The following is a 13,724-nucleotide window of genomic DNA, read 5'->3' as shown; positions in this document are numbered from 1 at the left end:
ACAGGGAAACCGATCTTAACAGTCACTGTGGTGGCCAGTGAGTAGTCATAAGTGGCTCTGTACATTTAAAATAAGTAAAACTGAAATATTTATTTCCTCACTAGCCACATTTGCAGCATTCAATAACTACCTGTGGCTTGTGACTATCTAATTGGATGTGGTAGAATAAGACCTAATGCAAAGAGCCATCCCGCTGGAAAAGACCCTGATGCTGGGAAAGATTGAAGGCAAAATGAGAGGAGGGCACAGAGGATGAGATAGATGGTTCCTTGGCATCACTGACTCAATGGACATGAATCTGAGCAAACTGGATGATAGTAAAGGACAGGGAGACCTGGCGTGCTGTAGTCTGTGGGGTCTCAGTCAGACACGACTGAGCGACTAAACAATAACAATGGCTAGGACACTTCCATCACTGCAGAAAGTTCTTTTGGATAGCTCCCAGCTAAAAGGTTATAGAGGTTAACCCAAATCTCCTTTAACATAGATTTATGTAATGGGACCACCCTAGACAGCATATTAAAAAGCAGAGACATTACTTTGCCAACAAAGGTCCGTCTAGTCAAAGCTATGATTTTTCCAGTAGTCATGTATGGATGTGAGAGTTGGGACTATAAAGAAAGCTGAGCGCCAAAGAATTGGTGTTTTGGAACTGTGGTGTTGGAGAAGACTCTTGACAGTCCCTTGGACAGCAAGGAGATCCAACCAGTCAATCCTAAAGGAAATCAGTCCTGAATATTCACTGGAAGGACTGATGCTGAAGCTGAAACTACAATACTTTGGCCACCTGATGCAAAGAACTGACTCATTTGAAAAGACCCTGATACTGGGAAAGATTGAAGGCGGGAGAAGGGGACAACAGAGGATGAGATGGTTGGATGGCATCACCAACTCAATGGACACGAGTTTGAGTAAACCCTGGGAGTTGGTGATGGACAGGGAAGCCTGGTGTGCTGCAGTCCATGGGGTCGCAAAGAGTCGGACATGACTGAGCGACTGAACTGAACTGACTGATGTAATGGGAGGTGATCTGGGCATATACACTAGAGTCAGACCCCGAATTATGCTTTGCAGGTTTTTTTTAATTGGAAGTTAATTGCTTTACAATGTGGTGTTAGTTTCTACTGTACAAGGAAGTGAATCAGGTATATGTATAAATATATCCCTTCCTGCTTGTGCCTCCCTCCCACCCCACTCCCCCCATCCCACCCCTCTAGGTCATAGTAGAGCACAGAGCTGAACTCCCTGTGCTAGACAGCAGCTTCCCACTAGCTATCAATCTTACACATGGTCGTGTACACATGTCAATCATAATCGCTCAATTCATGCCACCCTCTACGTCCCCACCCATGTCCACACGTCCATTCTGTACAACTGCGTCTCTATTCCTGCTCTTGCCTTGCAGTTTTGACCTAAAGGCAATTCATGGCAACTCTAGGAAGGCAGGAGCACTTCAGGAACTGGACAGATTTTGGTTCTGTGTTCTTGGGTCTTGATTTCAGGCTTTCACCAGAGAGAATTGCTCAGAGATTCTGAGGAAGTTCTTCAACTATGAAGTAACCAGAGCTCCACACATCTATCAAACAGAGCAAATTTCTAGTGGTCAAAAATAAATTGGTTCCTGCAGCATAGTAGAGGCTAAAATTCATCTAGAAGAATGTACACAAGATGACTAAAAACAAAGAGTTTAAGAAAACACTGCAAACCAACGTGAAGAGATGGGTTATTCAGTAATAGTAGTGGGGAAAGTAACCAACTATCTGGATCTCAGGTATGTCTTTGTTTGTTTGTTTTTGTTTGGTTGATTTATTTTGCTTTCTTTGTTTTTTGGTCACACTGGGAGGCATGCAGGATCTTAGTTCCCCGATCAGGGATCAAACACATGCCTCCTGCAGTGGAAATACAGAGTCTTAACCACTGGACTGAGCTACAGAAGTCCTTGGATCTCAAAGTGGAGCCACATTTTAACACCAAACTTCATAATTAATAAATATGAGAATTAAAACAAGGTGCTATTTTTTTATATAGAAAATTGGAAAATATTTTTAACAGGTGATACTGTCGGTAGAATTATAAATTAGCACAATTTCTCTGGAAAGGAATTTGGCAGTATCAATCAAAGAAGATATATGTATAGCCAATGAGAAGATTCAACATTATTAGTCATGAGGGAAATGCTGAGATATGATTTTACTAACCTAGAAGAGCTAAAATCAGAACTTCCTTGGTGGTACAGTAGGTAAGAATCCACCTGCTAATGCAGGGGACACAGGTTCAATCCCTGGATCCAGGAAGATCCCACATGCTGGGGGCAACTAAGTGAAAGTGAAGTCGCTCAGTCGTGTCCTACTCTTTGCAACCCCAAGGACTGTAGCCTACCAGGCACCTCCGTCCATGGGATTCTCCAGGCAACAATACTGGACTGGATTGCCATTTCCTTCTACGGGGTCTTCCGAGCTGTGTGCTACAACTGCTGAAGCCCACGCACCCTTGAGCCTGTGCTCTGCAACCATAGCAGCTACCACAATGAGAATTCCATGCACCACAACAAAGAGTAACCCCTGCTCACCACAACTAGAGAAAGCCTGCATGTGGCAGTGAAGACCCAGTGCAACCAAAAATCAAAAGCAAAAATTAAAAAAAAAAAAAGCTGAAATTAAAAACTCTCAACATGTAAGTGTTGGCAAGGGTGGGAGCAACTGGAACTCTGCTGTATTGCTGGTGGGAGAGTAAAATGCTACAAGTACTTAGAAAGTTTGTTATAAAAGTTAAATATACACCTACACTATTACTCAGTAATTCTACTCTTGGGTATTTTACCCAACAGCCATAATAACCCAGCAAAAATACCCAATACTACTCAGATAATAAAAAGAAAATAATTAATGATGTATGTAACAGTATGGATGAATCTTAAAAACATTATGGTGAACAAAAGAGGCAAGATACCAGGACTTCCCTGGTGGTCCAGTGGCTAAGACTCCATGTTTCCAATGCAGAGGCTCGGGTTCAATTCCTGGTCAGGGAACTAGATACCACATGCTGCAACTAAGAGTTTGCATGCCTGCAACTGAAAAGATCCTACATGCCTGCAGCTAAGACCCAAAGCAGCCAAATTTTAAAAGAAAAGAAGAAGCAAGACAAGAAATAGACACCATATGATTTCATTTGCATAGGAAAATGGTTAAATGAAGTATGACACTGGATGGAACATGATACATTATGAAAAATCATACTTTAGGTGGAAAGATATTTGATATCATAAGAAAAATCTCAGGAGATAATAAGTGAAAAAGTACAATATAGACTCCGTGTTATTAACAAACGAGCTAATGTCTGCAAAAAAAAGGCTAGAGGGAAATGTTAATATAGTCATTCATTCAATAAATATTAATTAAATGTCATCTATGCCAGGTACTGTGCTATGCAGTAGGGATACTGCTGCTGCTGCTGCTAAGTCGCTTTAGTCGTTGTCCGACTCTGTGCGACCCCACAGACGGCAGCCCACCAGGCTCCGCCCCCCCTGGGATTCTCCAGGCAAGAATACTGGAGTGGGTTGCCATTTCCTTCTCCAGTGCATGAAAGGGAAAAATGAAAGTGAAGTCGCTCAGTCGTGTCCGACCCCCAGTGACCCCATGGGCTGCAGCCTACCAGGCTCCTCCGTCCATGGGATTTTTCCAGGCAAGAGTACTGGAGTGGGGTGCCATTGCCTTCTCCGAGGGATACAGTGAACTGAAATCTAACACAGTTCATACCACCGTGGAGCATTAGCTGATGACGAAAAGATATTAACAGTACCCATCTCTTGGTGGCATGATTAAGAGTCACTTCTATAAAAATAAGAGGAAAAAAAGAGAGAGAGAAAAGAGTTACAAAAATGAACCATAATTTTCCAGATTTTCCAGATTTTCTATGGTAAGAAAGTATTACTTTATAACTAGGAGAAAAAAAATTTTAAGTGCTATTTTTTTCAAAGACCTATTGTCTATGCCTATTTCCAGTAGCATTAAGTATTTATTTGGAGAACTTTCTGAGAGACTGCTCTGATCAAAACAAACAAAACATCTAGTACCACTCAGCAAAAAAAGAAAACTCTAAGTAAGTTCCCTTCAAAAACAATTTTTTTAAAAAAAATAAATAAGGCTAAACCTGTATGCAGGTCAGGAAGCAACAGTTAGAACTGAACATGGAACAACAGACTGGTTCCAAATAGGAAAAGGAGTACGTCAAGGCTGTATATTGTCACCCTGCTTATTCAACTTATATGCAGAGTACCTCATGAGAAACGCTGGGCTGGAAGAAACACAAGCTGGAATCAAGATTGCCAGGAGAAATACCAATAACCTCAGATATGCAGATGACACCACCCTTATGGCAGAAAGTGAAGAAGAACTAAAGAGCCTCTTGATGAAAGTGAAAGAGGAGAGTGAAAAAGTTGGCTTAAAGCTCAACGTTCAGAGAACTAAGATCATGGCATCTGGTCCCATCACTTCATGGGAAATAGATGGGGAAACAGTGCAAACAGTGTCAGACTTTATTTTGGGGGGCTCCAAAATCACTGCTGATGGTGATTGCAGCCATGAAATTAAAAGACGCTTACTCCTTGGAAGGAAGGTTATGACCAACCTAGATAGCATATTTAAAAGCAGAGACATTACTTTGCCAACAAAAGTCCGTCTAGTCAAGGCTATGGTTTTTCCAGTGGTCATGTATGGATGTGAGAGTTGGACGGTGAAGAAAGCTGAGCGCCGCAGAATTGATGCTTTTGAACTGTGGTGTTGGAGAAGACTCTTGAGAGTCCCTTGAACTGCAAGGAGATCCAAGTCTATTCTTAAGGAGATCAGCCCTGGGTGTTCATTGGAAGGACTGATGTTGAAGCTGAAACTCCAATACTTTGGCCACCTCATGCAAAGAGTTGACTCATTGGAAAAGACCCTAATGCTGGGAAGGATTGAGGGCAGGAGGAGAAGGGGACGACAGAGGATGAGATGGTTGGATGGCATCACTGACTCGATGGACATGGGTTTGGGTAAACTCTGGGAGTTGGTGATGGACAGGGAGGCCTGGTGTGCTGCGATTCATGGGGTCACAAAGAGCTGGACACGACTGAGCCACTGAACTGAACTGAACTGAACTGAATGTACTGGTGGTGGCGGTAATGTTTTTAGTCATCATATTAATAGCTCCTGGCAACAACTGGAGAGTTCTATTTCATTCACCTGTACATCTACTCACCTGGCCTGGGTCACTTGCATCTTCGTTTCATTGATGAATCTGATTCTCGTTCCTTTTACTTTCTGCATTGGTCAGAATTGACTAAATATTTAAAACTGCCAAGATTCATGCTGAATTGGCAATCCTACTAATTTTTTCAAATCTAGGTTTCCATGTTACAGGGCCTGTGAGACTTGTTTTATTTCCTTATGAAACTCCCTAAGCACTTCATAAACCTTAATTAATGACTAACTCTTTTGAGAAATAATTATGAATGCTTTTAATTTAACAAAAGCACAAGGAAACCTAGTCTCCACTGTTGTATAAAAGTAACCTGGCTTTAGTTTCAGTATGAAGCCATTAAATATTAAACTTCTGTGTTAAATGCAGGCAAGAGAACTGCAGAATATTTTAAAATGAATAAAAAGAGCATTTCTAAAATAGCAACACAGAGTAAAAGGTATTTTATAGTGTATAATTTTTAATTTTATATGACAAGCACTACATAAATGTTTTTATTAGTAATACATATGATATGGACATCATATACTAATATCTTATTTCTTTCTTTCTATATGAGTGCACTTGGGCTTCCCAGGCAGGAGATATGGATTCAATCCCTGGGTCAGGAAGATCCCCTGGAGAAAAAATGGCAACCTACTCTAGTGTTCTTGCCTGGGAAATCCCATGGACAGAGGAGCCTAGTGGGCTATAGTCCATGGGGTCACAAGAGTCAGACACTGAACACACACACGAGTGCATTTAACTTTGATTACATTATGTCTACTACTGTGGGCAGGAATCCCTTAGAAGAAATGGAGTAGCCATTATAGTCAACAAAAGAGTCTGAAATGCAGTACTTGGATGCAACCTCAAAAACGACAGAATGATCTCTGTTCGTTTCCAAGGCAAACCATTCAGTATCACGGTAATTCAAGTCTATGCCCCGACCAGTAACACCGAAGAAGCTGAAGTTGAACAGTTCTATGAAGACCTACAAGACCTAGACCTAACACCCAAAAAAGATGTCCTTTTCATTATAGGGGACTGGAATGCAAAAGTAGGAAGTCGAGAAACACCTGGAATGACAGGCAAATTTGGCCTTGGAGTACAGAATGAAGCAGGGCAAAGGCTAATAGAGTTCTGCCAAGAGAACGCACTGGTCATAGCAAACACCTTCTTTCAACAACACAAGAGAAGACTCTACACATGGACATCACCAGATAGTCAACACCAAAATCAGATTGATTATATTCTTTGCAGCCAAAGATGGAGAAGCTCTATACAGTCAGCAAAAGCAAGACCGGGAGCTGACTATGGATCAGATCATGAACTCCTTATTGCCAAATTCAGACTGAAATTGAAGAAAGTGGAGAAAACCGCTAGACCATTCAGGTATGACCTAAATCAAATCCCTTATGACTATACAGTAGAAGTGAGAAATAGATTTAAAGGACTAGATCTGATAGACAGTGTGCCTGATGAACTATGGATAGAGGTTCATGACATTGTACAGGAGACAGGAATCAAGACCATCCCCAAGAAAAAGAAATGCAAAAAGGCAAAATGGCTGTCTGAGGAGGCCTTACAAATAGCTGTGAAAAGACAGGAAGCGAAAAGCAAAGGAGAAAAGGAAAGATATACCCATTTGAATGTAGAGTCCCAAAGAATAGCAAGGAGAGATAAGAAAGCCTTCCTCAGTGATCAATGCAAAGAAATAGAGGAAAACAATAGAATGGGAAAGACTAGAGATCTTTTCAAGCAAATTAGAGATACCAAAGGAACATTTCATGCAAAGATGGGCTCAATAAAGGACAGAAATGGTAGGGACCTAACAGAAGCAGAAGATATTAAGAAGAGGTGGCAAGAATACACAGAAGAATTATACAAAAAAGATCTTCATGACCCAGACAATCACGATGGTGTGATCACTCACCTAGAACCAGACATCCTGAAATGTGAAGTCAAATGGGCCTTAGCTTTGCTCATCACTATGAGCAAAGCTAGTGGAGGTGATGAAACTCCAGTTGAGCTATTTTAAATCCTGAAAGATGATTCTGTGCAAGTGCTGCACTCAATATGCCAGCAAATCTGGAAAACTCAGCAGTGGCCACAGGACTGGAAAAGGTCAGTTTTCATTCCAATCCCAAAGAAAGGCAATGCCAAAGAATGCTCAAACTACTACACAATTGCACTCGTCTCACACGCTACTAAAGTAATGCTTAAAATTCTCCAAGCCAGGCTTCAGCAATACGTGAACCGTGAACTTCCAGATGTTCAAGCTGGTTTTAGAAAAGGCAGAGGAAACAGAGATCAAATTGCCAACATCCACTGGATCATCGAAAAAGCAAGAGAGTTCCAGAAAAACATCTATTTCTGCTTTATTGACTATGCCAAAGCCTTTGACTGTGTGAATCACAATAAACTGTGGAAAATTCTGAAAGAGATGGGAATACCAGACCACTTGACCTGCCTCTTGAGAAATCTGTATGCAGGTCAGGAAGCAACAGTTAGAACTGGACATGGAACAACAGACTGGTTCCAAATTGGAAAAGGAGTATGTCAAGGCTGTATATTGTCACCCTGCTTACTTAACTTATATGCAGAGTACATCATGAGAAACGCTGGGCTGGATGAAGCAGAAGCTGGAATCAAGATTGCCGGGAGAAATATCAATAACCTCAGATATGCAGATGACACCACCCTTATGGCAGAAAGTGAACAACTAAAGAGCCTCTTGATGAAAGTGAAAGAGGAGAGTGAAAAAGTTGGCTTAAATCATAACATTCAGAAAACTAAGATCAAGGCATCCGGTCCCATGACTTCATGGCAGATAGATGGGGAAACAGTGGAAACAGTGGCTGACTTTATTTTTCTGGGCTCCCAAATCACTGCTGATGGTGATTGCAGCCATGAAATTAAAAGATGCTTACTCCTTGGAAGGAAAGTTATGACCAACCTAGATAGCATATTTAAAAGCAGAGACATTACTTTGCCAACAAAGGTCCGTCTAGTCAAGGCTATGGTTTTTCCAGTGGTCATGTATGGATGTGAGAGTTGGACGTTGAAGAAAGCTGAGCGCCGAAGAATTGATGCTTTTGAACTGTGGTGTTGGAGAAGACTCTTGAGAGTCCCTTGGACTGCAAGGAGATCCAACTAGTCCATCCTAAAGGAGATCAGTCCTGGGTGTTCATTGGAAGGACTGATGTTGAAGCTGAAACTCCAATATTTTGGCCACCTGATGTGAAGAGCTGACTCATTGGAAAAGACCCTGATGATGGGAAAGATTGAGGGCAGGAGGAGAAGGGGACGACAGAGGATGAGATGGCTGGATGGCATCGTCGACTCGATGGACAGGGGTTTGGGTGGACCCAGGGAGTTGGTGATGGACAGGGAGATCTGGCATGCTGTGGTTCATGGGGTCGCAAAGAGTCGGACATGACTGAGCGACTGAACTGAAGTGAACATTACCTGGGCATGAGTACCCCCTCACACCAACAGTCGAAGTCTAAACAAAATTAGCAAATTTACATTAAAAAAAAATTTTATTTTTGCAATTGGAAAAACATGTCCCAAAGGAACATTCTGCCCATCATAGCCTGATAATGAAAGTAGTAATCTCTGTAGACATGTCAAAAGTAAAAAGTGCTAAGGAAAGTTTTGCTTGCCTGGTGTGCTGCAGTTCATGGAGTTGCAAAGAGTCAGACACAACTTAGCGACTGAACAATAACAAATATATATTTACAGGTTAATATTCAGGTCATTTGGGAGGTAATGTGCAAGCCTCTGAAGTGTGTTACCCCTTGGTCTTCCTGGGAGAACCCACTACTATAACTGTAACAGGATTAGGGACCCCCTCCCAAAGTTGCCATTACCCATGGTTAAATCATGACAAAACAGGAAAAGATGGTAACAGTCCTTACTGGCTACATAATACAGCATAGTCTAGGAGAATAGAATTTAATACCTCTATCACCGCTGGGCTCCAGCATTCCACAGGTGAGAGATGCCACAGGTAAACATCAGGGGCATTCATCAAGTTGCTTGGGCCAAAAATTTACAGTGGGAGGCAGGCAGAGGGGGAGGCCAGTCCTCACAATATGTCCTATAAACTTACACCCCCTACAGTCCATTTCCCATACAACAGATCCTTCTCAACTAAAAACAAATCTGATTTTTATCATTTCTCTGCTTAAAACCCTCAAGTGTCTCTTTTTCCAAAAGTGGTCTACTTCTTAGTAAACTTTTGTCTAATTTGTTGATCTCAGCTCAAACCTCTTCCCCTCCATCCACTACATTTCAGACCTAGTGGCCTTATACGGGATATACTGCAATTTATACAAATAGCCTCCAACAGACCAAGTTCATTTCTGTCCCAGAGCTCTTGCATTTCCTGAATATTCATTGAAAGGACTGATGCTGAAGCTGAAGCTCCAATACTTTGGCCACCTGATGTGAAGATCTGACTCACTGGAAAAGACCCTGATGCTGGGAAAGATTGAAGGCAAAAGGAGAAGGGGGCAGCAGAGGATGTTAGATAGCATTACCGACTCAGTGGACATGAATTTGAGCAAACTCCAGGAGATAGTGAAGAACAGAAGAGGCTGGCGTGCTGCAATCTATGAGTTGCAAAGAGTCAGACACGACTTAGCAACTGAACAACAACAAAATTGCTCAGAACATTCTTTTCCTAGATCTTCACAAGGCTGCCTCCTCATTACTCTCAACTCAGGTGCATCTCCTGAAGGCTGGCCTTCCCTAACCACTGTACTACCTAACGCTACGACACACCACCACTCTCTGCCCCATTTCCATAAGTTAATTTATCTGTAGCATGTCTACTCTCACTTCTTAAGGGGGGTATCTTTGTCTGTCTTGTTCACTGCTGTTACGTTGTCATGCTGACCCTGGCCTGAGGTTGGAGGTTAATAATTTGTTGAATTCATGACTATCCTCTTACTCTGGTCCTAAGCGGAAGTTCTTAACTTGTGGTACAGGGATTTCAAATCATTCCCTCCCCATCCAGCTCCCAACTAAATGAAATCAAGGTACTGAGTTTATTTTTAAGTGCTTTGGGGTGAGTGTGAGAAATGTATAGGAAAGTATTTATTTTTCATTTTCTTGAAGGAATCCAGACAACAAAATGTTAATGACCACTGATACAGAATTTTAATTTACAAAGCACTGTCCCTTTAAAAAAAAAATTCTTTTTTTGGCCACCCTGCATGATGGAACCTGAGCCCCCTGCAAGGCAGAGTCTTAACCACTGGACCATCAGGGAAGTCCCTAAAGTTTCTTACACATTTAGTTGTCTTACATTTATGCGGATAGACAGTATAGAAATGATCTTTTCTACCTTGTAGACAAAGTCATTGAGGTGTGGAGACATTAAACAAATCAGAGTTTGCACAGCCAGTCGATGATGGAATTGACACAAATCTGTTCTTCTGGACTCAAAATACTTTGCCCTGTTGGCTGAAGACCAAGACAGAATCCACTCTTGCTTAACTTCATTTGCTTCCAAAAGCATCAAACTTAAACATTTTTCTAACAGCTTTCTTATTTAAACTAGTTTATAAGGCTGCATTAAAATTTTCAATGAAAATAATTATCATCAGGTAGATCAAGCCAGTTTTTTTCAAGCAAAAATTTAATGTATGGACCAAAGAGTGCAAAACAGCTTTCCATTAGGTTAAGTGGAACATAATTGAGGAAATAGCTTTGCAAGGATAAATATAACAAATGAAAATAATGTTGAGATCTCTGATGTTTAGATTTTATCTACCTTTCAGTTGGGATGCACAACTGAACCATCTATCCTAAAAAATCAATTTAATCTACTTTTCTTAAAAGTTAGGTTTCCCAGAAAAGAAAAATCTAAATTTAATCTCTTTCTTCTGCTCATGCAGTTTTCAAGAGGAATGGGATGGAGGGACCTACATTATTTGGATTAAACCATGTACATTTATGGCAATGACATTTCTCTTCAAGGGCGATGCCTGTGTAATAACCGATATGGGAAAAGAATCTAAAAAAGAATGGCTGTGTGTATATGTATAACTGATTCACTTTACTGTGCATATGAAACTAACACAACATTGTAAATTAACTATACTTCAATTTAAAAAAAGTGGGGGCATGCCTGTAGGATACAACCAGACACTGGCTTCAAAAGAGCTTGTTTCATTAACCTCAAGAACTTATGGGGAACATGCCACTTGAAAGAATCTCCTATCCTGGGAGGATACAGTAGATCAAAGAGAATTTTTTCCTTCCTTATGAGAATCTATAATTAAAGACCTAATCCTTTATTTTAAGGAAGAAAAAAAAAAGTCCTCTTTTATTGAATTGGTTGTTTTCCTCTCCTTAAAATGCACATGGTTAACGTCATGTTTTGGAAGGAATTTCCTTTTAACTGGCCTGAGTGTCATTCTTAGATTTTGGTGCATTTAAAAATGTTAGCCCGGGGCTTCCTTGGTGGTCCATTAGACTCCCATCTTCCAATGCAGGGGGCGCAGATTCAATTCCTGGTTGGGGAACTAAGATCCCACGTGCCTGGTGGCCAAATAAATAAATAAAATAAAAAATGTTAGCCGAGCAGTGTGTTCCTGGCATCTTGGGACCTGTCACTTTCTCGGGACAATATGAAGCCCAGCGCCCAGTCCCTGCCACCAGCAGAGGCCTAGTTCTGTGCAGAGCAAGGCTGGCAAATGGAAGGACAGCCCTACTGAAGACGGCTCATCACCCTCACTGGCAATCACACAGGCAAGAGGCCCGAATCCATCTACTTACGGGGTGTGTCCACAGCTAGGTGAAGGCGGCAACAACCACTGTATCCAGGATTTCTCCACTGAGGACAAGTTCAAGTTCCGCTTTGGGATCTATGGGCCCCATGTGGGCAACTGCGGTTCCCACAGGTGTGGCATGGACACCAATGGAGGCCTTATTGTGGTAGACTATGATAACCATTGGGTCAGCATCTTTTCTTCTGAGGGCAGGTTCAAGGCAGAGATTGGACCAGGTGGCCTTGAGGGCCCCAAGGGAGTGGCCACAGAACCAATGGTGACAGGTTATGCATCTTAACCTTCTGGGCCAGTGGCAAGCTGGTTGGCCATTTCGGAGGCCATGGGGCCACTAACCACTACTATGCAATACCTGTGGCTCAGATGGTAAAGAGTCTGCCTGCAATGCAGTTTAGACCTGGGTTCTATCCCTGGGTTGGGAAGATCCCCTGGAGAAGAGAATGGAAACCCTCTCCAGTCTTCCTGCCTGGACAATTCCATGGACAGAGGAGCCTGGCTATAGTCCATGGGATCGCAAAGAGTCAGACACAATTGAGCGACTAACACTTTCACTTTGTGATCAAGAATGCAATTGTAGTGACAGATTTCCATAAATGTTCCATGGAGGTGGACACCCCTGGCAGAGTTCCTCTTCAGGTTTGCCTCCCATAGGAGGCAGTGGACCCTTCAATGCCTCCATGGGGTTAGCTGTGGACTCCAGTGGGAGCCCCCTTGTGGCTGAAAGGGGAAGTGCAGCCTCCAGCCCTTCCAAGGCTCTGGCTCCTTCTAAGTCTGCAGAGCCACTACAGCGCCACAGGGCCTGGCACTGACCACAGATGCCCACGAGGTGGTGGCCTATGCTGGTATCAAAGGGCATAATCAATGATCTATCATAGAAATGGGAGAGATTTATTTGAGCCACACTAAGGACAATAGCTTTGAAGACAGCATCGCAGGTAGCTCTGAAGAACTGCTCTGGAGAGACATGGTTTTCAGCAGTTTTATATGTTGTCAGAACAAAGAGGGTGTCCCTGGTGGCTCAGGCAGTAAAGACTCTGCCTGCAACTCAGAAGACTCGGATTTGATTCCTGGGTCGGGAAGATCTCCTGAAGAAGGGAATAGCGATCCACTCCAGTATTCATGCCTGGAGAATTCCGTGGACAGAGGAGCCTGGAGGGCTACAGTCCATGGGGTCACAAAGAGTCAGACACAACTGAGCGACTAACACACACACACAGAACAAAGAGCACTCAACAAGTCAGGGATACATTTTTTCAAGGTTTTTTTTTTTTTTTTAAAGCATGTACACAGCAAGTCAGTTTGACCTTGGCACCTGGGAAGGGAGTTTTATCATTGAAGGAATAATCAGCCCTGGTGTCCCAGGAAGGGAGACATTGAATCTTTACTTTTCACGTGGACATTCTTTACTTTGCATCAGCGTACCCTTTTCTTAATCATTAAAGCAGAGGTACAATGTATGTTTGATATGCCACAAACAAGGCTGTTTTAGTTAGCATAAAATTCAAGTTGTGTCATGTGTAAGCCAGATGACTTCCCCCGACTGCAATATGTGAATACTTTTTTTATCACTGCTAATCAGAAATGGCAACCCACTCTAGTATTTTTGCCTGGGAAATCCTATAGACAGAAGAGCATGGTGGGTTACAGTCCACGGGGGTCACAGAGTCGGACAGGACTTAGCGACTAAACAACAACAAACCACTGTTT

The sequence above is a fragment of the Giraffa tippelskirchi genome, chromosome 1, assembly GCF_054371585.1.
Source record: "Giraffa tippelskirchi isolate mGirTip1 chromosome 1, T2T-mGirTip1v1.2.pri, whole genome shotgun sequence".
NCBI lineage: Eukaryota > Metazoa > Chordata > Mammalia > Artiodactyla > Giraffidae > Giraffa > Giraffa tippelskirchi.
Note: the sequence above shows the minus strand (reverse complement) of the source record.